Source organism: Myotis lucifugus, unplaced genomic scaffold, assembly GCF_000147115.1.
Source record: "Myotis lucifugus unplaced genomic scaffold, Myoluc2.0 scaffold_47, whole genome shotgun sequence".
Lineage (NCBI taxonomy): Eukaryota > Metazoa > Chordata > Mammalia > Chiroptera > Vespertilionidae > Myotis > Myotis lucifugus.
In genome coordinates this window covers 7,470,736-7,473,424 of record NW_005871095.1, presented here as the reverse complement: position 1 = coordinate 7,473,424, position 2,689 = coordinate 7,470,736, and the positions used below count along the sequence as shown (strand labels likewise).

General features: G+C 39.6%; 1 protein-coding gene across 9 annotated transcripts in view; it reads right to left on the bottom strand.

Moving 5' to 3' along the window:
* LARP4B (La ribonucleoprotein domain family member 4B) overlaps positions 1 to 2,689 on the bottom strand; it is a 63,792-nt gene that overhangs the window by 59,072 nt on the left and 2,031 nt on the right. The window lies entirely within an intron of this gene.

Here is a 2,689-nt window from a genome sequence, read left to right as displayed (position 1 = left end):
CCCACAAAGTAATTTACAGAAACAAACAGTCCAAAAACCCCCACAGAATCCAAAAGCTAGTTTCATGCCCAGCAACAGGTTTAAAGACATTTGAATATTATATTAGACTGCAAATCAACCAGAGGAAGATTTGTTGTTTAAAAAAAATTTTTTTGTTTGTTTTAAAACTCTCAATGATTTCTGTATCATTTCCCTCTTAGATTACCAGAGGTCTTATATTTGGATTTTAAGTTACTAAAACTATTATAAATTTCATTTTTATTACATCATAACCCCAGGACATGTTTTATTGATTTTTAGAGAGAAAGGAAGGGGCGGGGGGGGACAGGAGAGAGACAGAGAGAGGGAGACAGAGAGAGACAGAGAGAAAGAGAGCAACACATCAATGAGAGAAACATAGATCAGCTGCCTCCTATACATACCCTGACCAGGTATCAAACACACAACCCAGGTATGTGCCCTGACAGGGAATCAGACCCACCACCTTTTGGTGTATAGGACAACACTCCAATCAACTGACCCACTGGGCTAGGGCTATAAAATTTATTTTTAAAACAATCAATGTAAAATACAATATGCAAAAAAATACAATGAAATATAATTGTTTGGAAGGATCTTTTTTTTAAAAAAGCCTTCCTTATTAAAAGAAGATAAACAATTCAATCCCCTCTAATTTCTACAGGAACTGCTTATAATTGGGGGGAATATAGGAGGTTTACCATAAATTTTGTGAGATTACTTTTAAATTTTTACTTTTAAAAAGATTCACTTTTTCAATTTTGTGTAAGATTTATAAGATCACGTACAAGATTACAAAGCTAAATCTGGAATAGCTCCAAATGTGCCTGACATATGCAGACCCAAATGGTGTAAAGCAAGATTTAAAAACCAATAGCTGTCCATTTCCATGCTCTTTCATTACTCACAGCTAAAATGTGAACCAATTTTCTTTTTTTCCCATCAGCATTTATCCCCTCTAATGCCCTTTTCCACCTCCACCTACCCTCTCCGCACCCCTCCATCCCCCACTATCACAACAATGTTGACTATGTCCATGAGTTCTCTCTCTTTTTTCTTTTTTTGCTCAATCCCTCCACCACCCCACCACCCCAACAGAGCTGTCTGCCTGCTCTCTATTAGTCTGTCTCTACTTTGCTTGGTAGTTCAGTTTGTTCATTTAATTCCACATATGAGTAAAATCATATGGTATTTTCTTTCTCTAACTGGTTTATTTCACTTAGTCACAGGACTAGAACAAATGTTTAAAAAATTTCTATGGAACCACAAAAGACACTGAATAGCAACAGTGATCTTGAGAAAGAACAAAGTTGGAGAAATCATGCTACCTTATATCAAACTAAACTACAAGGGCATAGTAATCTAAACAGCATGGTACTAGCATAAAAAGAGACATATAGGGCCTTAGCAATTTGGCTCAGTGGATAGAGCATCAGTCTGTGGACTGAAAGGTCCTGCGTTTGATTCCAGTCAAGGGTATAGATCTCCGGACCCTGGGCACATGCAAGAGGCAACCAATTGATGCATCTCTCTCATCAATGTTTCTCTCTCTCTGTCTCTCCCCCTCCCTTTCACTCTATCTAAAAATCAATGGGAAAATATCCTTGGGTGAAGATTAACCGAGAGAGAGAGAGAGAGAGAGAGAGAGAGAGAGAGAGAGAGAGATATCCCAGAAATAAGCCCATGCCATTACAGTTAACTAAAGGCCCGGTGCACAAAATTCATTCACAGGTAGGGACCCTAGGCCTGGCCGACTATTAGGGCCGATCAGGGCCTTCTGGCTGCTGGCCGGGGCCTTCCTACCCCGGTTGCCTTCTGCCAGCCAGGGCCTTCCTTCCCTGGCTGCTGGCGGGGGCCTTCCTTCACTCCACACCACCCCCCTGGTGATAAGTGCATGTCATAGCGAGTGAAAGAACTCCCAGTCTCCGGTTGAACTCCCAAGGAGACATTTTGTATATTAGCTCTATATATATATATATATATATATATATATATATATATATATATATATGTATATGTATATGTATGTATATGTATGTATATGTATATGTATATGTATATGTATATATGTATATATATACATATATATGATTAATATTTGACAAAGGAGGCAAAAACACACAATGGACTAAAGATAGTCTATTCAATAAATGGTGTTGAAAAAATTGGACAGATATGTGCAAGAAAAATGAAATTAGACCACCTTTTTACACCATACGCAAGAATAAACTCAAAATGGATTAAAGACTTGAATGTTAGACTCAAAACAATAAAAATCCTAGAAAAAAAAACATAGGCAGTAAAATTTTGGACATTTCTCATAGGAATATTTTTCTGAACCAATTTTCTTATACTAAAAGCTTACTCGTGTGCTTTTAAAAGTACAGGATATCAATACGTAAAGTTAATTATAAACACACTAGAGACCCGGTGCACAAAATTCGTGCACGGGTGCGGGGGGGGGGGGGGGGGGGGGAGGCCCCCTTAGCCAAGCTTGGCCCTCTTTCAATTTGGGACCCCCGGGGGGAGGCTGAATTCCCAGTTAAGGGGGAATGGGGCCAAAATTGGAAACGGGAAACCCCCTTCAAAACCAGGGGCGGGGGGGCCCAAAAGGCCTCTTGGCTTTCTGGCTGAAAACCCCCCGGAGGGTTGAAAAACCCAAATGCCCCCC